Raw genomic sequence first — 27,251 nt, forward strand, 5'->3', positions numbered from 1 at the left:
TTTTCTAATCTCGAAGGGGGATCATCTCACCCTTAGGATATTGACCAGCATACTTTGTCCTTTTTTTTTTTTTCTTTTCTTTTTTTGAGATGGAATCACACTCTGTCATCCAGGCTGGAGTGCAGTGGCACCATCTTAGCTCACTACAACTTCTACCTCCTGGGTTCAAGTAATTCTCCTGCCTCAGCCTCCCAAGTAGCTGGGACACAGGTGCACACCACCATTCCTGGCTAATTTTTATATTTTTAGTAGAGACAGGGTTTCACCATATTGGCCAGGCTGTTCTTGAACTCCTGACCTCAGGTAATCTACCTACCTTGCCCTCCCAAAGTGCTGGGATTACAGGCTGTGCCACCGCACCCGGCCCTTTTTTTCTTTTATAATGAAAACTTTCCCATGAGAATCAGGTGATCAATTGTTTGCCTTTGTTTTCTTGTGAAGAATTTCCTTTCCATAGAGATATGGCATGATGAAAGTCTTGTTCTAAAGTTTCTTTTGGGGGACACTCAACGATATCACTGGGAAGCTCCAGTCAAGTAGAGGTCTCCCTTCTTCCCGATCGAGATTCTTTAACCCAAAATGGTGCCCACCAAATGTCTTAATCCAGGTAGTCTCTTGCTGAGAAATTAATGAAATAAGAACCTTCTGAAGAAGTTAGAGGCTATTGATTGAGATGGTTTAAAGCTGTCCCTTATTAAATGTTTTACTCCCAAGGCAGAGATCAAAGTGGCTAATAATTCTATGCCTGATGTCTAACTCACTTCTGTGGGATCTATACAAAACGTTTTATTTATGAGACAGAGTCTTGCTGTTACCCAGGTGGCCTGACCACTGCTCACTGCAGCCTCAATATCCTGAGCTCAAGTGACCCTCCTACCACAGCTTCCCAATGTAGCTAGGACTAGAGGCATGCACCCCTATGCCTCAGATAACTGTTAAGATTTTTTTTTTTTTTTGGTAGAGGCAGGGTCTCACTTATATTGTGCTGGCTGGTCTCCAATTCCTGGGCTCAAGCACTGTTCCTGCCTCAGCCTCTCAAAGTGCTAGGATTACTGGCATGAGCCACCTCACCCAACCAGGTGTTTCATGGAATGGTTTGAGGCAGTATCTACACAGAAGCCAGAAGGTCTGTGTCTGAATCCCAGCTCTACCAGATACTAGCTGTGTGACTTGAGCAAATTAACTTTCTGTGTCTCTGGTTCTTTATCTATGAAATGGAGAGAATAATACCATCTACTTCACTGGGATGTTGGGAAGATTAAACCAGGGACTGACATGAAGCCCTTAGAAAAGTATATGGTGCATAGAGAGCTGCAGATAAGATTTGCTTAGAAGCACTTAGAAGAGTACATGGCACATAGTGAGCTACAGATAATATTTGCTATTAGCATAATAATTTTTACTGTTTTTTATATCTTGACAATTGTATGTGTTAGGCAGGTGGCATTCCAATGGAAGTGGTCTCCTATAGCTGAACTGAATCATTCTTCACACTACTGAAAATGGCAGCAAATGGGGAGAGGGAGCATATAATTTATAGCTTACTTTTCTGTCTGTATGACTCAGTGGGCAACAGTCACGTATGTACTACAATGTAAATAGCACCTCCTGGATTGAGTAGTACATAACCGACATGACCAGCAGAGACAGGCTGAGCCACTGAGCTGAAAACCCTGGACTCTACTTCTAAAGCAAGGCTTCTGAATCAATTTTCTCCCAGCAGCTGTTGCTGTGGCACTGCTTTCACGAGCACTCTGCTGAGCACTCAGATTAAGATGCTGTGCTATCAATCATAAGACAAGCTGCAGCCAGAACTGTTCAGCTGACAAACTGGCAGCCATCCAGAAATACAGTTCTGTCTACATAGTGAAGGAAGGCAAATTTAGATTCTTTTTTCATACTGAGAAAAACATGAGCATTTGATTGAACAATTCGCCTCTATTAGACTAATTGGTTTTAATTTCATATTTAATTGCTAAAAATACATTTAGAATAAAAGATTTACTGTGTCAGTGTCTCAAAGAAGAAATAATTGGTATGGTATAAAGTATTCTGTTCTACGCTAAAAGCTGCCAAGCTAAAATATTTTTAATTTATACAAGGATAGGTGACATGCATGTCATATATTACTTTCCCTTTAATCAAATTTATGAGACAAAATTATCTTCCATTAAAATTAAAGCCATGTAAAATTAAGGGCTGAGTTGTTCTGCAGACTGGGCAACAAGTGCTGAGTCATAAGGTGAATGAGAGTCAGAACAGTCAGAGAAAGCTTCATGAAGAGAAAACTGCCTGCCAGGTCTGAATGAATGAGGCTAGATGAGCAGAAACTGAGAAGGCAGGAAGGACAGCATGGGTAAAACTGGTGCTGAAATCTGCCCAATTAACTCTGAGGATAAAGTACAATGGCAGGGAATTAAAAACATATGTCCATATAATAACCTGTAAATGAATCTTCACAGCAGCTGTTTTCATAATAGCCAAAAAGTGGAAACAACCTAAAGGTCCATCAACTGATGAATGAATGGAAAACTGGTGTAGCCGTGAAATAGACTGTTATTTGACAATAAGAAGAAATAAACTACTGATATGTGCTACAACATGGATAAAACTCTGAAAACATTATGCTAAGTGAAAGAGCCAGTCAGAAAGGACTTCATATTGTAAGACCCTAGTTATGTAAAATATGCAGACCACGCAAATCTTTGGAGACAAAAGCAGATGGTGGTTGCCTGCAACTGGGGTAGGTGGAGAGACATGGAGAAGGGTTGCAATCATGGCTAAGAGATGTGGGGTTGCTTCTCAAAGTGGTGAAAATGTTCTAGCATTGATTGTGGTGATGGTTACACAACGCTGTGAATATACTAACAGACACTGAGATGTACATTTTAAATGGTTGAACTGTATGACGTGAATTATCTCTCAGTGAAACTGTTTTTAAAATCCAATGGTAGGATCAAGATAATTTTCTCAACTCTCTATTTTAGATGTACATACTCTATCAGATCTGAATATTTCTATGCCATTTACAGTATATTTTAAATGAAAGGGAGATGAAGGCAATGCCTAACGTTGCAAGTAGTTTGTAAATTAACCTAAAACATGTGCATTTCAAAGAACAGTATGATGGCCTTTCTGTACAAGTTAACCTAGAATCCATGAAATGAATAGGCACAGCTTCTGTGTCCATTCACGAAAGTGAAGAAATAAGATCAACTTTCTGGAACGTTCCATTAAACACTCTCCTCTGACTTAATCTGGCTTGCCTCACCAAGGCAATAAGGAAATTATCTAAAAATACTGTTTAACAGGAAAAAAGCCAATTTTCTGTGAGGAATGATGTATAATTCTCAACTTTCCCAAGAGAAAATATTGTAAAACGTATGCAATTATTTTTCAAAATGGCAGAATAAAAACCAGAGTTTAATAAATAAGTACATTATAAAAGTAATAAAATGGTAATAATTAATTATAATAAAAATACAAAATCAAGCTGTCCACTGAAATTAGTATCCTAAAACAGTTTATATTATTCAACCAGCTACAGATTAACTGTCGACATGTTAAATTCCATACATATTTGATTTCCTACTTGAAATAATTTCTTCTTTGAAGCCTGTGTCTCATCCAAATTAATATGACAATGTGGTCTGCCTTCCAGTGGAGACTCTGACACAGGAAATTTTTTAAGATGACTGGCCAGTTGTTCTGAGGTTGGCTTACAGTCCCTGATATTTTTGTTATTAATTTTATAAATTGCCTTATTATTAAATTATGTTAATATTTAACTCTAACATGCATACTTTGAAAATTATTACCACACACATAGATTAGCTTTCTTTTCCTCATATGTACACATTCTCCTTTATTACTGAATTCAGTGAGGGGACATAGAAGCTGTTGTCTTCCTGCCAGATTGGTATTCTCCTACATGACAGATGGATTCAGCGCACTATTCATTCATCTCAGACCCTCAACTCAACCTGACTTCCTCACACATTCAGTCGCCTGTTCAAATCCTTCCAATCTCAGACCCTCAACTCAACCTGACTTCCTCACACATTCAGTCGCCTGTTCAAATCCTTCCGACAGATCCCTATCTCAGAATAAAAGTAAAATTCCAACGGCCTTCAAGGCCCTAGGTAACATGGCCTCTACCTCCTTCCCTGACCTCAGCCCCTACAACTCTGTCCCGTACTCACTTCATTCCCAGTCTCCGTGAACTCTGCCGCCCCTCATTAGTCTGAAAAAGGGGAGTCAACGTCAAACTCACAAAGCACAGACAGCTACAAGTGTCTTTCTACTGGGCAAAGTTATATCCAACTGATAGTCATTGAGACTTAAAATATAAATTATGAGCTAATTATTAATAAAAATATTCAAAGTAAATTATAAATACCTACCAGTGGGAACATTAAATCAACATTTTTTTGCTAAAATTTACCACATTTATTCCAAATTGTGATTTTATAACAAGTAGATGTCTTTAAAATATTAAGTGGTCAGAAAAATACATGTGAGACTGACATATTTTCAGACTTCAGTCACATTGATGTGAATCAAAATAAAGTTATACCAACTAAAGTTATACCGACTAAAGTTATACCGACTAAAGTTTTACCAACTAAAATACATGAAAGAGCCACCGAAGGAAAAGCATCACAAGACACAGCAACACACTTCAGTTCATCTGCGAAATCTAGAATTAAGTGTCAAAGTGGCTCACTTAATTGAATCTTAATTTCAAAATACTTATTTCAGGTACAAGCATCTCCATTTATCTGCTTCATTATGGTCTTAAAATGTGGCAACATAGAGAAATTAAATTTATTATTTCAACAGCATAAGACTACATACCTTATGAACATTACTCTGTAGCTACTAAAATTTCATAGGTGACATAATGTGTTTACTCAAAGGAAAACATCTGTCAGCTCCACCTTTTATTTCCTGGAAACAAGGTATGTTTCCAAGCTGATACAGTAAACACATTTTTTTTGGTTTTTCATTAAAACAGCTTTGCTAAAATGTGATTTACATACTACAGAATTGATCTGTTTTAACATACAGTTCAAGGATTTTTAGCAAATTTACAAGTCATGCAGTCATCTTTACAGTCCAGCTTCAGAACATTTTCATCACTCCAGGACGATCCCTCATGCCCCATCAGCAGTCACGACCCATTTCCAGCCCCAGCCCTACAGAAACATTCATCTTCTTTCTGTCCCTATACATGCCTTTTCTGGATGTTTCATGTTAATGGAATTATACAGTATGGTGAATACATTTTCATCTATTTATTATTATATTGAACTAGATTCAACATATAGCCACAATGAAATGTTTAAATTTTCTTTCTGGAAGGTTAAAAATATTTATCTTTCTTCATACTTACTTCTCCTTCTCCTTCTTCTTTTACATACTGAAACAGTTTTTCTTTTATAAAATTATATTCATTCATTAGTTTCTTATTTTTCTCTTCTAGAAGATCTTTCTTTCCACTCTCAAGACAGCCTCCTTGGATATTAATTGCTATCTCTTTATCATTGCCTTCCTTATGAGCAACCTCTAGTTGTCGTTTAAGCAAGAGATTTTCACCTTCTAGTTGACATAGTCTCTCCTCTACACAGTTGTGCTTTCTGGTGGATTGACTCCTTTAGCTTCCTCATTTGGGTGAATCTGCTCCATTTCCTTTATTCGATGCTGTGCTTGCCTTTGGTCCATCTGTACACTTTCTAAAGCCAATGTCTTTTCCCTGAGAGCATCTCTTGTCTCATGGAGCTTACCTTTTAAGGTATTGAACTTCATCTGAGCTTTAGAAAATTGTTCAGTAAGCAACTAACTTTTATCTTTTAGTTGAGAAATAGTAGAACTTATTTTTTTATGTACAGAAAAATTATGTGCTCTCTGTAAAACAAGTTCTAGGTCTTTTGTTTCTACACTTTCATTGTGCTCATTTATAGCAGCAGCCAGTCTAGAATGGAGGAATTCAACTTCAGCTTCCAGTCCATCTGTGTGGTGTTCTTCCTTCTCCAATTTTGAATTCAGCCTTGTATTCTCAGCTTTGAGGCCATTAAGCTGTTGACAATACTGGGACATCGTTTTTGTTATCATTTCCTCATTGAGTCTTGCACTCTTTTCAAAGTTAGCATTTATTTTTCTAATACTTTTAATTTCCTGAATATATTCCTTTTCCTTTTTGAGATTGTCATTTTTTATTGTGTATAATTCCCATTTGAGTGTGGCAATATCTCCCTTCAACATGCAATTTGTATATATCACATCCTTCTTTTTTCTATAACTTTGAAAATCCTAAATAAAACAAAAGAAATTTTCAGCTAGCACTCAATGAAATAACATATCATGGTTAACTCTGAAGTGAAAGAACAACCTGTACATTCATGCAATTAAAAGTTGCTGTAAGTGGATATCCAACTGGAGAAAAAGTTGAAGCAAAACCTTGAACCTTAAAGAGCATAAATTTCAAAAAGTTCAAAACTTTATTTGAAGTCAATAAATCCATAAAACTAAAAACACACACATACATACTAGAGAATTGTTAAGAATATCAGAATTGGAAAAGCCTTTCTCTGAATTACAACAAATGCAAAGCATAAAGTAAAATATTAACAAATTCGACTAAATTAAAATCTTGGAAAAAGGAAATTGCATTTATACTCTGATATCTAACCCAGACACCACCCTGTAGTAAGAGCTTTACCTCCACGTGTATTTGGACAGATAAAATCTCTCAAAGTTTTAAAAATTCTGTTTCCCTGATCATATTCTATTGTGATTTGACTCAACGTTTTTGTCAGTTATAAGAATTTCATTTACTAAATCATAAATCTAGACATTGTACTAAGCATTTCTACATACATACATTGATGAATTTATTATCATAATTCTTAAAAAGAGAGGTTAAAAATATAAGCAAGCTGCAGGATTTTCCCAGGGCTTCTGACTCGACTTCTAGTTCTCCATCAGATCACAGTTACTTCTGTGGTGTAAATATATCAACACAAAAACAGAGAAACAAAAAGACACAGGCAGAAAATGTGTCTTCTGTCTTTGTCACCTGGATTCTGCATGAAATAACCAGATTGAGAGGACGTGACCTTGTGGGGCTTCAGAAACAGAAAAGAAGCTTTCCCTTTTCTGCACTAAGCTATTATTTTCCCCACTGCCTTTTATCCTTATTTTTTCACTTGGATCCTGGGATATCAAAAAAGTGAAGGTGCTCACTGAAACAGAGGAACCAAAGTTTACCACAACTCAAGGAGCAGAGTGAAACTGCTGAGTTGCTAGTGCAGAATCCTAGAAAATGAGATGTTCCCCAAGTTTACATTCAATTACCACAAAAGTTTATAGCTGGAAGATATACAGAATAGTTGTCTACTCTAGCCCCATTATCTACTTGATAATAGAAGTAAAACCAAGAAACATTAAATAATTCACCCAAAGCTCCTAAGGTGGCATTACCTAGCACTTCATGGCACCAAAAGGGAAGATACAATTACATATTGCTGAATTACATAAATTACCAGATAAATATATCAAATTAGTCAAATAAATTAAAAGTGTGACTTTGGCAAAGCAATTTAATGCCTCAGAGGATGGCGGGAGGCCTCACCTGCTTTTAAGAAAATCTCTAGATTTTTGTCTATCTTTAGAACACAATGTACAGGACTCAGCTTTCTACTATAGAGTCAAATGATGAATATTTGGCTGAGGACTTATGCTACTTATATGATAAAATCACACATGTCAAAACTTACCATATTTTATTAAACAACATAATGTAAAAGTGTGATTCAGCAGAAACATTGGAGAGTGGTGATTTTTTTTAAATATGCAAAAGTATATGTATTTGTTTCCAAAAATATTTAAAATGGCCATTACGGAATTATAAGTTTAAACAGCTTGAGTCAAACAAATAAACTTGCATGCAGGAAAGCACATTAAACAGACGTCTTTGGCTGATAATATTTGTTGCAACTCTCAAGGCTAGATGCATTTTCATGTCTCTTATCAGTCATTGTTTCCCTCCCACTGTGTTACCATTTTATCATTTAAATAAATGTAATTCATCTTTATATGAATACAGTAAGAAGAATCTAGAGCTTATTTCTTTAGCAATTTTCTTTATGTTTAGCTGATTCAGAAGGTCACATGGTATATGGCTAAATTATTTTCCCAGCCCGTGTGCCACTTGGAAGACTGATAGTGAGACTTAGGTTGACTAATGAACAAAGATTATGAGAGTGTTTTCCAGAACTGTCATTTAGATAGCAGCACTGATCTACTTTGACACATAATTACACATTTAGATAACCACACTGTAACTACACACATGAGATTTTCTTGAGTGGAAAACCAGAATGAATCAGATAATTCATAAAAAGAGAAGCAGCAAGTGAACCTCTTTCTTTTTATAGTTGAACTTTCTTTCTTCAAAGCCAGGAACTCTACTTGTAACATGCCCACCTCATTCTTAAGCCTTTGCATATCTTGCTGTAAGTCTTCTTCTAGATATGCTTTTGATGTTCTGTCACTATGGGGTGGAGAATAACTCACATTTTCTCATGCAGGTTTCATGCTTTTATAGCTATTAGCAGTGGGACTGTCATATGTGGCTCTCTGAAACATACTTGCCAGTCATCTTCTAAGCTTTAGAAGAGCTTCTAAGTTCCATATGGCTTGTGGAACAAGTGCTGTATTGGATTTTTGTTTTTGTAAGTGTCTGTAACAACAGAAATACTGTGGCTTTCTATCTGTATCACATGCTTCATTTCTTTGGAGTAAACAAACCACAAATCAAACAGACTTTTTGGATCTCTAGACTGAGGCCAATGTCTAATGTCTAATTTCCAATTAACGGTATTTTGGTTTATATTTTTTTGTCATTTGCATATCAAACTCTTGGTCCTCTTTCATTTCAACCATAACTACTGGGTTCCCTAATTTTTCAATTTCTGTATCATTACAACAATTCTCTTCATCTCTGAGAAACAGGCTACATGTCTGGTTAGTTACAAGTTTTACAGTCTGATTTATTTCCATTTGAATAAAGCTTAGAAGATGACTGGCAGGTGTGTTTGAGGGACCCAGAGTATAAATACAATGAAAAGACATGTTTGTGATGGGCTCCTTCTGTTTAGGCAATGCCTGGGATACTACAGAGTTCGACACTCCAAGATGCATCTGCTTCCTGCAGTCAGGGATATGATTCATCAGGTTAGAGGGCACTTCCTTTAATTTTGTCCCTCTTTACAGTTACTATGTAAGAGCTCTTCCTCAGGACAAACAGTAATTTTGGATTTTTCAAAACTTTCACCAATCTTCTGTTGAACTTTCTTGTAATTAATTTTAAAGGAAGTCCTGAATATACAGATAAACACTCTTTATCACAATTCTTACTCAGTTCTGGTTCTTGAGACATTTTTTTGCAGGTGCAAAAGTGGAAAATTAATTTGCTTGTTTTGTTTCTCAGATGTCTTTTCTGTTAGGGTGCATGTTTTAAAATTAACTTTATTCTGAATTAAGTATGAACAAAAAAATAGAAAATAATTAAAATGTAACTGTAAAACTTAATCTATGTTTTGCTACCCCTAAGTTACTGGATTATAACTAAGAAGTAAAAAATAATTTGCCTTGGCTTAACATAGGAGAAAAACATGAACCAGCAAGCTTAATTCTCACTGTTAGTTTGGACTAAACTTAATTTATTATGAATTAAATCTGCCAGAAATGGGCTCACAGATGATATGTAGTATTCTAAAGGCTTTCTCTCTTAAAAGGATTTTGACCTCAGGATACCATAAACAGTGAACCCCTATAGTAAATTCAGATTTCTGAAGATTAACTGGAAAGTAGGCAAATGCTAAATTATTAGAAGCCAAAATGAACACCAATCAGAAAGAGAATAAAATTTTTAGATTCTACTTCAAATGCTATACTGTAATATGAGTGTTATCTAGATAGATTATCCACTTATATCCAGTTCTAATGTATTCTAAGTCCCACTAGTGACAATGGATTAAAAGATTTTAATAACATTTACTATTTATACTAAAATAAGAAGGCTATTGTTTGTACCCTGATACCAAAGTCCCATACTGGAAGTCATAATTCTCTTAATAGGCAGCTGGGTTGATTTTATGACCCCATTCTCTCCCTAAGCATAGACACTGAAGGCAACCAGAGACCAAAAAACAGAAGAAGTCTTTAACCTCAGCACTGGTGACCAGCAACATAAAACTGCAGAGTTTGAACCACTAGCAATGATGACTCCTTTATCATGAGTTGAACTCAGTGGACATCACTGTTAAATTGTTCATAGTTTCTCTTGCTTAGTAATACAACTCAATTTTTGATGTTACTTTCTTTATCATGAAGAAGGTTATAAAAATAAAAGAGCAAAGAGACTTCTGGAAATTTCTGGCCTCAATTCCAAGGGTACAGAGAGCTATGAGTTACTGCAGACTGTAAGGATATTTTAAATTTTATAACTGGCTAAAATGTTTTAAAATTAAATATGAAATTATGATCTGTCTGTTGGATTCTAAAAGGATAGTCTAAAAGGTCACTTCTTTTGGACTATGCTATGTTATTAAAGAAAAACCAACCAACCAACCAACCAATATTAAACCAGAAATTTAAATTGTTATATACCTCTGGCTGTTTATTTTCACTTCTTTCAAGTGTTTCTTGCTTTTCCCCTGAAGCCACTTTTAAGTCGTGTTCTGCAGACAAAGCCATATGTTTAGTTAAAATGAATGACTTAGAACACTTAGATAAAGACTATGATCTTTATAAAAATGGATACAAAATAACATATACTTTTATAAATGGAGAGTTTAAATAAAGCTTAATGTTTACTGGAATATGTACATTTTAAAGAAATACTTCTAAAACCTCAACAAACCACTTGGGGAGACACTAGATATCAGCAGGTTCAAGCCATGCAAAAGTCTCAGGGTCACCCACAAATTATTCCACCCAACATAAATAAACAAAACTGCTGGAAACAAAGTAAAATTTAAAAATATAGTAAAAACATATAAAGTAATACTTTATTCTCTACTTCATAATAGTATCTTTTCAACAACATGCTAAGTGAGTTGTTATTTACTAATAATTTTCAAAATTTTGTTGCCATTATACCTTTATTAGTGTATATCGTGATTTTTACGTCTGAAATATTTTCCTCTACTATTCTGACAAATTTATTGTCGTGTTTTAAGACTCTGAATGTAGGCTGGGCAGAGTAGCTCAGACCTGTAATCCCAGCACTTTGGAAGGCCCAGGAAGGAGAACTGCTCCAAGCCAAGAGTTTAAGAGCAGCCTGGAGACCATAGTGAAGCCCTGACTCTACAGAAAATTTGCCAGGCATGGTGGTGTGTGCCTGTAGTCTCAGCTACTCAAGAGGTTGAGGTGAGAGGATCCCTTAAGCCCAGGAGTTTGAGTTTGCAGTGAGTCTCGATCATGCCATTGCACTCCACCCTGGGTGACAGAGTAAGAACTTGTTTCCAAAAACAGAAAAAGAAAAAAGAAAAAATGACTCAGAATGCTATGCGAAGTCCTCCTTGAATCTGGCTATCTTTCTCCACATACACAGGCGTTTCCTTCCTTGGGGCTCCCTTAGTACTTTGTCAAGTTTTCTAGTGTCACTCCACCATCTGAACTGCACATCATGTCTTTGCGTGTCTATCCCCTTTGCTGCTAGACTGTAGCAATCATCTTCGTATAAACAGTCTTTATTTTACTAAATATTCATGGAGTTCCTGCTAAGTGGTAGGCACTGGGGTTTAAAGAATGGGAATAAAAGCCATCAGGGAAGACTTTTCTAGAGATCATGCCTGGGCTGAGACTTAGACAGAGAGGCTCACCCGATTAAAGGAGGCAGAGGGCAGGAAAGGTAGCACATGCCAGGCAGCAGCAAGAGAGGGAGAGAAGCCTCCCAGAGCGTATTTGTCTACATGAGAGGGATGGTGATGGGGGCATTACCAGCAGCTCAGTAATGCCAGAAAAAAGAGCAGACAGAGAAGGGGCTGCAGATGGAGATTTGGGCAGAAGCCAGTTTCTGAAAGCCTTATATAAACCAACTATTATTGTCATTTCTTAACTTTTTTTAAAAAGCAAAATAAACTTAAAAAGCATAATTCCAAGAAAAAGACCAACATTTTATTTTATCTTATCTTATTTGACTTGATTTTTATCCGAGATGGGGTCTCAGTCTGCCACCCAGGCTACTGTGTAATGTTGCTATCACAGCTAACTGCAACCTCAAACTTCTAGGCTCAAGCAGGTCTCCTGCTTCAGCCTCCCAAGTAGCTGGGATTACAAGTGCAGAACAGCACACCCAGCAACATTAAAAAAAAAAAATAGACATGGGGTCTCGCTATGTTGCCCAGGCTGCTGGACCTCCTGGCCTCAAGGGATCCTTCTGTCTCAGCCTCCAACACTGCTGGGATTACAGGCAGGAGCCACCATCCCCGGCAACACCAATATTTTCAAATGAATAAACTGGAGCTCCATCATTTTATTTTATCATGGATGGGTGAAAACCTTGTAATAAGACTTATGTACTCCATGGATTTGTGGTAAGGAAACTATAGCATTAACTATGGCTGAAGCTTCCCTTGTCTCCCAGTCTCTTTACGTGGTAAGAGTAGAGACACATAAGTGTCTTACGTTTTGCACCTTCTTCTCCTTTTTACAAATTTGCAGGCTTCATAGCTGTTGGTTATGTCAAACATGCAAGTTGTTAGATATTCCTTCTGCAAAACATCACCCCTCTGCCTCCTTATCTGGCAAAGTTTCACTCACTCTGCATGCTTACCCTAAATCCCACCCATTTTTCAGAAGCTTGTGCTCATCACCATAAATTTAAAGGTGGATGGCATCTCATGAACATGATAAATACCTAGTAAATAATAACTATACGCTCCCAGGTGACATCTATCCTCCATCAATCCTCTACATAAGGGGTCAGCCCACTACAGACCATAGGCCAAATCCTACCTACCATATGTTTTTTCTCAATAAAGTTTCATGAGAGTACAGTTGGGCCTACTCACTGACATGCTACCTGTGACTGCTTTCACACACAATGGCAGGGTTCAGTAGCTACAACAGAGACCACATGGCCTTCAGCTGCTTAAATCTTTCTTGAAAAGAGAGAGAGAGACCACATGGGCTAAAATATTTCCTACTTGGCCCTTTACAGAAAAAGCATGCCAATCCCTGAACAGAATGCCCTAATTCTCAAATCTAATCTAATGCCTCCCCTGCTCACGATTTTCCAATGAATTTCTAGACCAAACACTGCTGGCTCCCTATCCAAGAGCAGTTCCTTATTGTTTCTTGCTGGAGAAACACAAATCTATTTGTATATTTATTATCCCAATACCTCTCCCCAGCTTCAAAAGAGAAATGATTATTCTAAGCTAATCACATTTGCTTTCCCAGTGCCTGGTTTAGGAATGAGCATGTGGTGTGACCCAGCCAATAAAATATTACAAAAAGGGCCAGGCACAGTGGCTCATGCCTGTAATCCCAGCACTTTGGGAGGCCGAGGTGGGCAGATCACGACATCAAGAGCTCAAGACCATCCTGGTCAACATGGTGAAACCACGTCTCTACTAAAAATACAAAAAATTAGCTGGGTGTGGTGGTACGCACCTGTAGTCCCAGCTACTTGGGAGGCTGAGCCAGGTGAATCACTTGAACCTGGGAGGTGGAGGGTGCAGTGGGCCAAGATCATGCCATTGCACTCCAGCCTGGTGACAGAGCAAGACTCTGCCTCAAAAAAAAAAAAAAAATTACAAAAAGTCCCCTGCATACTTTTGGGTTCTCTCCCAATTTAATAGACACCTGTGAAGAGCAGCAGCCCTTGTGAGAACATGATGTTTGGAGCTGTTGCTAAGTAGCCAACCATGAAAGGAGACATGGACAAGATACTGCCAACATCACAGCTGGAAGAGGAACAAGTGGGATCCAATCATATCACTGGACAACCAAAACAAGTCTGGTTCTTATGGTTTTGGCCATGGTTAGTTAGGTCTTCTAGAATGCAGCCAAAAGCATTCTACCTGAGAAGTTTCCCCTGGCCTACAGGGTAAGATCTACTCATTTCTATACTATTAAAAGTCTTTTATTGAACTTGTTTCTAGACACAGGTCAAACAACAACAACAAAGTCTTTGCTAAGCTTGCCTTCACTGGCACATACTGAACACAATAAATACATAATAAATAATAACTATAAGCTATTTCCACCTCATTACCAACGACTCCTATACACTTTTTTTGCACTAGTAAATTTGAACTGCTCACAGACTCTACAAAGCTCACTCAGGTGTCTTACATTTTGAAATTGCTCCTCCTTTTCTAAAACTTTCATTCTTCGTGGCTGCTGCTTCTGTCAAACATGCAACTTGTTAGATATTCCTTCTGCCAAGCATCATCCCTTTGCCTCCTTATTGGCAAAGTTTCACTCACTCTGCATGCTTACCCTAAATCTGACCCAGATTTTAGAAGCTTGCATTCATCACCACAAATGTAAAAGTGCCTGGCACATACTGAACATAACACATACATAATAAATTATAACAATAAGCTCCCAGAAGACACTGGACACACAGTAAGCACTACATAAGGTAGTAAATAAAATAAATGACAATGGTATTCACAATCTCCTAAGTGTATTTTTAAAATGTATTTTGTAACATTGGAAAAATGCTTAGTCCACTAAAGACACATGATAGTTATTTTTTAAGTGGAAAAATGTATGAATGAATTAAAATATTTTTTCTTAAAAATTCTGGTAAAAAAACACAAAAATTAAATAGCTATCTGTATTCTATTATGAGCACCTTAAAGACAAAAACTATTCAATTCCATCTTTGTCTGCTGCAATTTGCCAAACCTAACTTATAGAAGTAGTTTGATAAATATGTACTAAATTAATGGTGTCTTTATACAGTTTAGATTGTACAATGCATTAGGTGTTACATTTTTGTTACTGTGAACCATTTTTATAATTTTATTATAATTTTTTGAGCCTAGAGTTTGGCTAATGGAATATTTATTAAGATCATCTTTTGCCTAGTGGTAACAGAGTATTTTTTCTTTTTTTTGAGATGGAGTCTTCAGTCTTGCTCTGTCACCCAGGCTGGAGTGCAGTGGCACAATCTTAGCTCACTGCAATCTCCACCTCCCGGGTTCAAGCAATTCTCTTGGCTTAGCCTCCCAAATAGTTGGGATTACAGGTGCCTGCCCTCATGCCTGGCTAATTTTTGTATTTTTAGTAGAGATGGGGTTTCACCATGTTGGTTAGGCTGGTCTCAAACTCCTGACCTCAAGTGATATACCTGCCTCAGCCTCCCAAAGTGCTTGGATTACAGGCATGAGCCACCATGCCCAGCCTAGTAACAGAGTCTCTTGTTCCAACAAAATTAATATTATTATGATAATTGTCCAGCACATTTTAAAAAACAGCTTGTTCTAAGAAGTGAATCTATCTCATGAGATTCCAGCTTATGGAGAATGAGGAAGAAATAGACCTTGTTTGTAGAAGAATATACGTAACCTAACTTCTGCTTCCTGTAAAGGAATTACTTTCCCATCTTCTGCATTCAATAGGTATCTTCAAAAATAATCTATTTGTACGGGTGCAACTGGCTCAGTTTTATGGTCCTTATTGCCATTTGTTTATGGTATCAGAAAGGGATTTTTGAGTTCCCAGTTCTAAAGAGAGTTCCTTTCTTAGTGACACAAATTCCTGTGTAATACAGTTGACCCTTGAACAACAAGAGTTTGAACTGCAGGGGCCCACTTATATGTAGATTTTTCTTCTGCTTCTGCAACCCAGAGACAGCAAAACCAACCTTTTTTCTTCCTCCTCAGCCTAATCAACCTGAAGATGATGAAGATGAAGACCTTTGGGAGGACTCACTTCTGCTTTATGAATAGTAAGTACTTTTTTTCTTTTCTATGATTTTCTTTATAACAGCTTCATTTCTCTAGCTTACTTTATTGTACAAACATAGTATATAACAATGCAGCACATACCAAATATGCGTTCATGGACTGCCTGTGTTATCAGCAAGGCTTCCAGTCAATGGCAGGCTATTGGTTAAGTTTGGAAGGAGTCAAAGGTATACTCAGATTTTCAACTGCACAGGGATCAGAGCCCCTAACCGCCACATTATTCAAGAATCAACTATAATTAATATTTATTTACTGAATACAAACCATTTATTATAAAAATTAAATGAAGATCCATTTGCATCACAAGTCCAATTTGTAATAATGTGATTATAGAGGAAAATACAACATACTAACTTAAAAATCTAATTTCTTATTTATATTAATACAAAAATATCATGTCGAATTTCAGGGAACATAAGTAGGTAAATGCATTGTTTTCAGACAATACTGTGAGATTATGAATTAGCTACAACTAACTCCTCAACTCTGAATTCTAAACTAAATAAATTAAATTTAAAAAATTAATTTATATACATATATATTTTAAACTGCTCTTTTATGATTAAAACTATGTAATCTTACTTTTTTTTTTTTTTTGGAGATAGAGTCTTGCTCTTTTATCCAGGCTGGAGTGCAGTGGTGCAATCTCAGCTCACTGCAACCTCCACCTCCTGGGTTCAAGTGATTCTCCTGCCTCAGCCTCCTGAGTAGCTGGGATTACAGGTGCCTGCCACCACGCCCGGCTAATTTTTGTATTTTTAGTAGAGACGGGTTTTGCCATGTTAGCCAGGCTGGTCTCAAACTCCTGACCTCAGGTGATCCACCTGCCTCAGCCTCCCAAAGTGCTGGGATTACAGGTGTGACCCATCGTGCCTGGTCTGTAACCTTACTTTTTAAAATCAATAAGACCACCAAGAGAAATGAGAAATTTACTATAAGAAGTCCCATCTTAATTGTCATTTTGAAGATGATTTTAAAGTATCTTATCTTTAAGTTCCAAAATTTGTTGTTGAATGCTATGCATAATAAATGTAATAAATACAATTACTATTTTAATAGTGATATGAAAAATATTTACCAAATATGTTAAATTCTTAAAGCATTTCAGACAATATCAGAGCTAATATCAGAACTCTAATGTCCCATACACTTAAAAATTTTAAGCTCTATAAACTTATAATTAAAGAAGCTTCTAATTAAAGAAGAAAAACATGAAGTATTCATAAACTGAGAGAAGCATAGCTCAGTAAATTAATTCTAGTTAGCTTAACATCCTGGAAAGTGTCCTGCACTCAGACTAAGTCCTCACTCTGTAACCAACAGGTATTTTGTTTTCAGACCAGTTGCCTCTCTTAGGCTCCATGGCTTTTTCTAAAAAATAAGGATTTTACTACCTTACTTCACTAGGTTGTTAGGAGGATGTAATGAGATAACATGTTTAAATATTCAGAGAAATAGTAAAGCAATGGAATAATTTATTCTTGAACTGTATTGCTGAAACAATTTTGGAATCTCAAAACTTGATTGGTGTTTTTTCATAGGTTCTAATATTTGAATGTCACAGTTTTCAGAAAATGTTATTAAGTGCTAATTTTGGTTATTAGTTCTATTCATTGTGGCTTCTAGTTCAGAGCATTTTAGCTAATTCATAACTTGTAACTAAATTTATATATAAATATATTATCTCATTAAAATAGATTACCTAATTGTTCCCTATTACTGAGCTCATCAATCACACCGAGGGCAGAAAACTAATAAATATCAAAACCTGGCTTGGACAACTACAATTCCTTCTCTACCTCCTGAAACTCGGAGCCAGCAGGTCTGTCAGAGGCTGCATCTTCTTGGTCCTCTCCAACTGACATACAAGACAAACCCTGCTTGTCTTGTTTTTCTGTTCCGTGAAAGAGATACAAGTTGACGTTTCCTCATTTCCAAGTCATGGACTAACAACATATTTGCATGTAACATCCCATATGTTACTCAGCGCTGTTCACATTTCACAGATCACCTTACGTGAATACTTTTATAATAACGTAACAACAAGTTCAATATTGGATGTCTCCTGTTTTGGTCTGACTTGTACTGTTTCCTTGGAGCTAGCTGACAAATAGTCAAATGACCTTCTGGGGACTGTGCAAAATGTGGAATGCTTGCTGAATTTGTGTGCCATCCTTAGGTAGCAGCCATGCTTATCTGCTCTGTATTGATCCAATCTTAGAATATATGCTGCTGAAACAAGTATAAAGCCCTGTTTTATACATGGATACTCATGAGTCATGGATGAGGCTTAGCTCTGTTAAATCCAAATTACCTACTTTAGATACAGATAATTCTATTGAATGACTTCTTGTGAGGTAGAATTTTAAAATATTTTAAAAACTTGAGGTAGAGATGCAAGTAGCCTGAGAGATTTTCATTGTTACGGAAACACATTACGTGAGGGGCCAACTGCAAGTTGGTGCCCACTACTCTATTGAAGGATAATGTGGAACCTTCTGCTACCTAAAAGCTGCTACACAGGACAGAAAAAAAGCCTCAAGGTACAGATGTGATAACAAAAGGGAAAGGGACCTCTGATCTCTTCCTGCCACATTATTTGAACGTCCCTGACTGCTGAGGACAATCCCAACTAACATTTGCTAGAGAAAAGATGAACACAGGTCTCAAAGGATAACTTACCATCAAGGTCTAGGCTAAGCCTAGCTAAGAGGTGGGCAACAGATAAGGTTTTTAGTGTTAGGGGAGGGTCAATTTACTCACTATGTGTGTGGGTAAAGCCAGGAGGCCTCGCTGCCAGAGCAGTGTGCTGGGAACAACGGCTGAGCATATGTACATGAACTAAAAACACTGTGGCTGTGAACTCTGTGTGAGTCACCACGAAGAGTGAGGGGTCTGAATCAGTAAAGGCATCCTGGTGGCAAAGGTCAATCATTACCAGATTGCAGGACCAGTTACAATGGCAGCAATACAAGTGAATCAATGGAAACAACAGAATGTTTAGAATGGCCTTTTCCCCCTATTTTCTGACTTGTAAAGCAAGATTGTCTTCCTTGTACTTAGGAACCCCTTAGCTTTTTGAAAACTTCAAAGGATGAAGGCATAGGAGATAGCCCCAGGGGACAATCCAAGACTTTCTGCTAAACTGGACATTTCAAGACCCAATAACTAATTAGAAAATTAGGCCAGGCATGGTGTCTAGCAGTTTGGGAGGCTGAGGCAGGAGAATCAATTGAGCTCAGGAATGTGGGCAACATAGTGAGACCTTGTCTGAAAAAAAAAAAAAAAAAGAAAGAAAGAAAAACAAGTAAAAATGTGACGCTATTTATATCTCACATAAAAGGTTATATATAAGGTTATACTTAGAATAAAATGAACACTGAGATCCCTAGGGATAAAGGTCTTTAAAAGTCCTGAAAGAATCTTGCACTCATTGCTACTTCTAACTACTCTAGGTTTCTGTGTGATTTCTGGCTAAAAAGCAGACTCATCATCAGCGGCATGTGCACTTGCCTGGTTCTTCACTAAAAAGCGGACTAATCATCAGCGGCATGTGCACTTGCCTGGTTCTTCACTAAAAAGCGGACTCATCATCAGCGGCATGTGCACTTGCCTGGTTCTTCACTAAAAAGCGGACTCATCATCAGCGGCATGTGCACTTGCCTGGTTCTTTACTAAAAAGTGGACTAATCATCAACGGCATGTGCACTTGCCTGGTTCTTCACTAAAAATGCCACCATTTGCTGTCTCTTACAAATTATAGCAAAAGTGGTGTATTTCCCTCCTGTAAGAAAGCAAAAACAATGTACAATTCACAAAATTACATATTTCTCAACTGAACTAAAAATCTCCTATAAGATGCTATGAACTTAAACTTACAATATAGCAAGTAAATGCGAAGCAGTTCTGTCCTTTTCACTCCTCTGTGCTTTCCCACACACTGCCTTGCAAACACCCCTTCTCTCCCTCCCCACGTTAACTTTGATCATCTCCAAAACTGAATTTATTTACCAGTCCCCAAAATCCTTGCTTCTATCACAGCATTTAGCACAATATGTTGTAATTATTTCACTGTTTCCCACTGAAACCAAGAGTTTCTTGAGGGCAAGGGCTGTGTCTTTTTTCTCTACAACCCTAAAACCTAATACATAGTAGCAAATGCTTTAGGTTTTAAAAATAAATTAATGATGTAAATTATTATCTTAAGAGCAGTGTTTCTTAAACTATATTCCAAGGAATATTTGTTTTACCAGAAGAACTGTACCCCAACAGAAAGATGCCATGATCACCTGCATTTGAGAAGTATTACAAAACTGTATTATATGGCCAACAATCAAGAAATCCCTTCAACTTTGCCTAATCTCAATTTGACAATACTTTTTGTGGCAAACGTTAACATTTTAGGAACTAGAGTTTCAGGGATACAGTTGCCAGAACTTCCCAATTCAGGTGGAGGTTTCCTCTGGGTGGTACAAACTTGCTTGATTTACTTCTAGCAGTGGTGTCAGGATCCGATGCCAATGTCAGGCACTCCTGATCCAAATGGGTCACTAAGGAAATGAGGTCTGAATTAAGAGAGACTGGCTTCAAATGCACTTATTTTCATCATTATTAAACAGTCCATGGGATTTCTCCTAATACAAGAGGATAGATTTTTATCTTAACTGTTAGAAAGCTCAGTATATTCTGTGTAAGAGAGACAGGTTAAAAATGTTTGAAAATAAATATTAAAAAAGCAAAGCTCAGTAAGAAATTTTATTCTCAATTATAATGATAATCCTGGGATGCTAATGCAACTTTACTTTTTAAATCCATTTGTATTGGTTTCCATTCAAATTGCTATTTAACATTTTTTTTTACTTTAGGTAAAATGTAAATCAGAAATAAAATTACAATGGCTTATCAATAAAAGTTTTAATATTGATGTATATGGTTTATTTTGAGCATAATAAAAGCCAATAAGTCACTTGCATTTTTAAGGGACATTGCTGAGAAGCATGATATAATGTCTGCAATATTCATAAACTAGCCAACTCTCACCAGGAATAACCTAAAAAGGCTTCCAGGCATTCTTATGAGCAGATGACTATTTGTGGTATACATATAAAAAAGAGCTAAAAAAACTTTTGAATTCTAAAATTCAACCCCATAATTGAGGGATTCATAAACTATAGACTATATATTATAAACCAATATACACTGTCTTGAAAATCTTGAAATCTTTATGAGAATATACTATAAAACAGGAGTTGTAAACTCAAATACTTATAAGGATGGAGGAGGTTACCTAAGTAAGTGAAGTGCTCAGGTGGGCACAGTAGCAAACTGGAGAATATGTGCCTCCTACACAGGGCAACCTCTGCACAGCAGACCAAGCAGTGATGGGGTTCGGGGGACACCAGATTTGATTCTTAAGACAGGCCTGAGGTCCAGATTTCTGCATGAGTCTACTAAATTTTACATGCTGACTCAATTTAAAGAGGCAAATGAACAAATCTATGTGCCACAGTTAGACTATAGCCCTTGTGTATTTATATTTTCCATGAATGTTACTAAATGATTTTGTATAAACCAAGTATTTGCATGTGAAACTTTTTCTGTCTCTAGTATCATATGTTTTATATAAAAATCAGCCCGATATATATATATATAATAAAAATTGCTGTTAAGACTCATAATACCCACCTTAAGAATTTTCCCAAAATTTATTCATTTGAAATCTGTTTGTATATTATTTTCCCAGATTGTTAACCAAATAGATAATTAGTTCATAAGACTGCTGACACTAACTTATTAAAAGAATTCCTATAGTATTCTCACTGACTTCATGGATTTCAGTGTTTAAAACTGACATCCTGATTGTGCCAAAGCTCTATAAACTTAACAGACATACTGAGATAGTCCATAATACAACTTCAACTGAAAAAAAAAAAAAGGTTCAGGATTTGCTACTAATCTAATTGAGAAAATTTCACTTGTAATGAACATTTGTGGACACATAATCACTTATGAATGGTGACAAAGGAACATGAAATTGTGAAAGGGTCAGCCTTTACCTATTGAAAGATTACCCACAAGCAAATTGCTAAGACTCTCTGAATGGCAGTGAATGATTCATGGTGGGAAGGAAAAGGTGTTATTCTGTAAGCTGAGATGCATTGCCAACAATATTTCCTTTTACTTTCCAGTCACAAATGTAGAGAAAGATAAATCAGGCTAACATTATTGGAAAGGAGAACTTTGAAGAAAGTAGCACCTATCAAATGCCAACTCTTTCAGAGATTTCTTATGTTTTTGAGATACGGGAATTTATATACTGCACTTATCTATTCTGTGCTTCTTAATCAGGAGTGTATTAAAACCCTGAGGTATTTTTTTTTTTCTGTTGTTGTAGAGTCTTACTACGTTTCTCAGGCTGGACTCAAACTCCTAGGCTCAAACAATCCTCCCATCTCAGCATCCTGAGTAGCTGGGACTACAGAAACAAACCACTGTGTGTGGCTTCAAGAAAATATTTTGAACCATACATGTTCAGACCTTATTAGCTCGGTTACATCAAAATCTTCAGGGGAAAGCCTACATTTGTAGACTTCTAACAAAATTCCCCCAGGTCACTGTGATGCACAATTCTAGCTGAGAATTACTGCAGTAGACAATCACTTCACTTTCATCACTCACCCACACCACCAATATCCTTTATCAGCTTGGGATGTGGCCAGAAAGAGAAAAGAGTATGAGATAGAGTTATTTATTAACACTCCAGTTAATTTTCCTGGGTATGGGTAGAACAGGGACAAGTAAACTCAAAATCCCACTTGATTTTGCTATTTATAAGCTCCTTATCTCCCACCTTCCCACCAAGACATTCTAGATTTGAGAGGAGAGTTTGGACTCTTAGCTAAGTGGCTGTTTTTGCCAGGATGGGTAATAAGTCAGTCACTAATTCGTTCCATCCTTTGCTGAAGTGTTTCTCACTTCATCACCAGCTATTCACAGCCAATATGGTTTCCTCAGAGTCCTCTAAAAATTAATCTTTAAGCAAGTTTCAATCACTTTGTTTACCAAACCAAAAATAATTACCCCAAAGCTGAAGAGCACTTTGTCTCAATACATAAACTGGAAAAACAACAAACTAAAAAACAAAACCTCTTATTGGCATTTTTCCTGATTACCTAATTTCCAAGTGATCTACATGTTTTTGATTGCTCTCCTTTTCCCTCCCCATTTTTCCCTCTTAAGCCTTGCCACAGAAAGGCACATCAGTTTTTTTGAGAAAACTGTCAGCAGCAGCAAGATTTCCATTTACTGCAAGTTGCTTCAGTTTTGTTTTGAGTTTTAAGATAAAGCCTATTTCCAGGGTAAATTCTTTTCCCGTGTGTGTGTGTGTGTGTGTGTGTATGTGTGTGTGTGTGTGTGTGTGTGTGTGTGTGTGTGTGTGTTTTACATAATTAGAAAAAAAAATACACCTGGGGTAGGAAACAAATACTTGAAGAAGTTTTACCTTAACAAATTCACAAATACTTCCCATAAGTGCACTAAACAAGCTGTGCCCTCTAATGCTTCTTTAAAAGTATCTATATTTAAAGTAAAATCTTAGACAATTAAGCTATTTCAAATATTTTCATTCAGGAACGCCTGATCATCCAAATATGAAAAATTGACTCTTACCTATGTCAATGTTAAAACAAATATTTTGAAAATAAAGTTGATTGATCTATACCTTGTTTAGTGCTTCAATATTTGCATGGTGGGAAAGCAGTTTTCCTGCCAGTGAAGTCCCCTTATCATACACAGCATCATGAAGAGCAGTGTTGCCGTAGACATCCTTAACACTTACCATCATGAAGAGCAGTGTTGCTGTAGACATACTTAATGTTTGGATTGGCGCCCTGTTCCAGCAGAATAATGGAACATGTCTCTTCCTGGCAATATACAGCCTATCAGTGTTAGATGAAAACTTAGACTATAAATTCTAAGAATTCAAAATACATATTCCACAGGTTTCACCAACTAGTTATATTTAAATGAGATAAATTCATTTTAATTCTATGTACTTAGTGAAATCTATTTCATGCCGAGAGTTGGCTACTGTATACCTTCATTAAAGGCATCCTGTTTAGTCTGTCACAGATGTTGATCTGGCATTTTCTGCTCAGCAAGAGAGTGACCACTTCCACACGGCCACGGGCACAGGCCAAATGTAGAACAGTCCTAGGAGAGTGAGAGGAGTTTTCAGGAAATTGTAGTGCAGTATCTCAAAACCTACAATGATTCATGTAATTGTAAACATTGAAGAGCATGTTATTCCTCTGCCTTCAAAACAAATAATTTTCTTTTGAAGAAAGTACAACATTTATTAGCTCTTACTGCTCACTCCCTTAATGAAACAGCAGCCTATTTGGACAGAATGAGCTTGGTGTTTGGATTCAGTTCAGCTAGGGCTTGAGTTCTACTTTGAACTCAGTCACATACCAGGTATTGCTTAGCCTTTCTGTGCCTCATTTTCCTCATTAATACAATAAAGATGACAATAGCAGCTAGCTCACAGGACACCATTGTGATGCTTAAATGGGAATCTATGTAAAGTATTTAGAACCATTTCTAGAACAAGCAACAACTCAATAATTGTTAGATTGTTTTTTTTTTTTTTTTTTTTGAGACAGGGTCTTGCTCTGTTGCCCAGGCTGGAGTGTCATGGTGTATTACATATATTTCATATATTGCCTCACTGCAGCCTGGAACTCCTAGGCTCAAGTGATCCTCCTGCCTCAGCCTCCTGAGTAGCTGGGACCACAGGAGTACACCAGCATGCTCAGCTAATTATTAAAAAAAAACTTTGTAGAAAGAATCTTGTTTTGTTGCCCAGGCTGGTCTCAAACTCCTGGCATCAAGGGAACCTCCCATACTTCTATATCTATTGTCACCTTCAATGGTCACATATTATTCCATCCTATGGATGCAACTGAAACTTATTTATAGGACACATTCTGAGGGTTCTTTTTAACATAAATGCTGAGAAAAACAAAGTACATGTATCTCTATTTTCTAAAGGTATTTTAATACAATGGAACTGATGCGTAAATGGCATATACATTTTTAAAATGTGGTAATTACCACCAAATTATCTATTTGAAAAGTCATCAGCAACTTAAACTTTAAGCAGCAGTATAAGTACCACTGCTATTTATTCTCACAAACATTGTGGATAGAAAACAGTCTCATTCCTCTTTTAACTTAAATTCTTTTACAAGAAACACTAAGGATTTTTTCCTATGTACATAAGTAACTTGTGGATCTGCAAAAAAGTACTTTGCTCACTTTTAGAGTTCTTTTCTTGTGGATTTGATTTGAAAGAATTCCCTATAAAATAAAGATGTGCTTTTTATCTGTATATATATAACTGATATATATATATCAGTATTATATACAATTTTTTATATGTATAATCAGTTATATATCATAATATATATAATAAAAAGTAAATTCCCTGTAGGATGAAGATACACTTTTCATCTGAATATCTATTTTTATATATATTAGTAAAAACATATACATAGTAAATATTTTTCAAGTATGTTATCGTTTGTTAATTTTTTTCTGATACACAGGGGGGTTTTAATTTTTTTTTTTTTTTTTTTGAGACAGAGTCTCGTTCTGTCACCCAGGCTGGAGTGCAGTGGCGCGATCTCGGCTCACTGCAACCTCCACCTCCCAGGTTCAAGTGATTCTTCTGCCTCAGCCTCCCGAGTAGCTGGGACTACAGGTTCGTGCCACCATGCCAGGTTCATTTTTTGTATTTTTAGTAGAGATGGGGTTTCACTGTGTTAGCCAGGATGGTCTCGATCTCCTGACCTCATGATCTGCCCACCTCAGCCTCCCAAAGTGCTGGGATTACAGGCGTGAGCCGCTGCGCCTGGCCTGGGAGTTTTAATTTTTAGTTTGCTAAATCAACCTTCAGAATGCCTGCTTGTGAGGTCATTATTAGGAAGGCCTTTGGCAATGTAAAATGTACCTGTATAAATAAGCATTTGTGTTTTCTCCTGGTACTTTTCTCATTTTGCATATGTAAAAATTTCAGTCTGTATTCCATCAGGAACTCATTTTTGTGACATAAAAATTCATTAGTTTTCTTCAAACAGCAGGCATTTTATTAATAACTCAACCCTTCCTACTCATCTGAAATCTTACCATTATCAGTCCTTACATCTATATCTTACATATATTTCAGTGTTTCTGGATTTCCATTCTGTTCCATGTATTTATGTCTTTTCAGCTGTTAGTAAATAATTGTGGGAATTAATAGCATAGTTTGATATCTAGAGGAGCAAGTCTTTTTTTCACTCCGTTATAAAAATTTTTAAATGTAATCACAATAGTAAGACAGCAGGTGTCATGCAAAAATGATAAATGCTTGATATTTTCATTTGGTAGTGATATACATAGAAAGAGCTCACGTTTTGAGAAAACTGAGTCTTCCCATTCAAGGAACCCATCTCCCACTTCCAAGTGTCCCTCTAAGAAGCTCCCGTAAAGAACCTATCTACATGGGTGGATTCGGATGTAAAACCGACACAGGCTTTTATCTGAGAACTTTCCGCCTACTGAACATGACTCATGGTATTTCTGACATGGGAATGAGTTCTCATTAGGCACCTCCATGACCCCATGTTTTAAACGTGTATATGCTTAACTTCGTGAGTTAAATCACTCAAATTCTCCACCAAGCGCTCCAGGCCGGGAATTGCCAGCGATGGAAAGCAGCTGAGGCTTCGTTTGGCTCCGCTGCTCCGAGGGTGCCCAGCGCCCTCCAAGGCCCCCGTCCCAGGGGCTGCGGGGCTGCGGAGAAGCCGGGCCTGGGGACCCCCTCCCAGCCCGGGCTGAGCCCCCGCTACCTGTCCTGGGCATCCACGTCCCGGCTCCTGCGCGCCAAGGGCGCTCCACCTCCGCGGCGTCGCCCTGGATGGCCGCCCTGTGGATCTTCCGCAGTTCCGCGTCCCTGGTGTGGCACCCGGGACCCGCGGACTGGTGGTCGATGGAGCCCAGGACCGCCCGGCCCAGGCGTCTCCCGCAGCTGAAGAGCTTCCTCATGGGGCGACTTCTCCTCAGACGCCCACCACCGGCTCCTGAGCCCCCGCGGCTCCTCGTGGCCCTTCCACCCTCCCCCAGCCCCAAACCCGAGATGTAGCTCAGAATCCGCGACCCAGCCGGGTCCACCACAGCCTTCAGCAGCGACACTCGCAGCCTCTGACCTCTCAG

The 27,251-nt window shown here is 37.4% G+C and overlaps 1 non-coding gene and 1 pseudogene across 1 annotated transcript; both read right to left on the minus strand.

The window, feature by feature from the left end:
* Window positions 1–4,425: 4,425 nt before the first annotated feature.
* On the minus strand, window positions 4,426–27,238 carry LOC100433087 (ankyrin repeat domain-containing protein 18B-like; annotated as a pseudogene).
* Window positions 18,134–18,240, minus strand: LOC112131277 (U6 spliceosomal RNA). The gene has a single exon (XR_002913380.1). It is a non-coding gene; the product is annotated as a U6 spliceosomal RNA (small nuclear RNA).
* Window positions 27,239–27,251: the final 13 nt, after the last annotated feature.

Source organism: Pongo abelii, chromosome 2, assembly GCF_028885655.2.
Source record: "Pongo abelii isolate AG06213 chromosome 2, NHGRI_mPonAbe1-v2.0_pri, whole genome shotgun sequence".
NCBI classification, from domain to species: Eukaryota; Metazoa; Chordata; class Mammalia; order Primates; family Hominidae; genus Pongo; species Pongo abelii.